Source organism: Haemaphysalis longicornis, unplaced genomic scaffold, assembly GCF_048455015.1.
Source record: "Haemaphysalis longicornis isolate Haplotype H1 unplaced genomic scaffold, Haemaphysalis longicornis Haplotype H1 scaffold_1, whole genome shotgun sequence".
In the NCBI taxonomy this organism is placed as follows: domain Eukaryota; kingdom Metazoa; phylum Arthropoda; class Arachnida; order Ixodida; family Ixodidae; genus Haemaphysalis; species Haemaphysalis longicornis.
Genome location: NW_027526203.1, coordinates 281,237,989 through 281,238,629, shown reverse-complemented (window position 1 = coordinate 281,238,629; position 641 = coordinate 281,237,989). Strand labels below are relative to the sequence as shown.

At 52.0% G+C, this 641-nt stretch overlaps 1 non-coding gene across 1 annotated transcript; it reads right to left on the bottom strand.

The window, feature by feature from the left end:
• Nucleotides 1–358: 358 nt before the first annotated feature.
• Nucleotides 359–432, bottom strand: Trnat-cgu (transfer RNA threonine (anticodon CGU)). Its single transcript has one exon. It is a non-coding gene; the product is annotated as a tRNA-Thr (tRNA).
• Nucleotides 433–641: the final 209 nt, after the last annotated feature.

Here is a 641-nt window from a genome sequence, read left to right as displayed (position 1 = left end):
GTTAAGGTATTTTTTGTTTCCTGCACTTGGGGTGGTAGCCAGCGCCACTCGGACTACTCGGGGTGAAGAAGACCTTCTTTTTAACCCCCGGGCCGTGACTCGAGTGCCTACGACATGTCGAGAGTGGTCGACCACCGTTGAACCCTCTTAAGCTACCTTTGGCACCAAGACTGCCAGAACAGAGGCCCTCGCTAAGCATGTAGCGAATAAGAAACTGGGAAATGAGGGGCTCGGTGAAATAAGGCAGAAAATAAGGGTTGGCAGTCAAGAAAACCTCGAAAAGATAAGGGGAGGTTGTGGTGGGTCATAGAAACAGATGAAGACTTTTTTGAGTCCGAAAGAAAGTGGTGAAAAAATGCCCGCCGGGTGGGATCCGAACCCACGACCTCCAGAATACGCGTCTGGTGTGATGACCCACTACGCTACCGGCGGGGCTGTTTTTCCCTCATCTTTCTCGGGTATTTATGTTAGGGAATTTGTTGTCTGCGCTTTGGAGTGGTAGCCAGTGCCACTCGGACTACTAGGGGTGAAGGGGACCTTCTTTTTTCCCGCGGGCCGTGACTCGAGCGTCTACGACATGTCAAGAGTGGTCGACCAGCGTTGAACCCTCTTAAGCTACCTATGTCACCAAGACTGCCAGA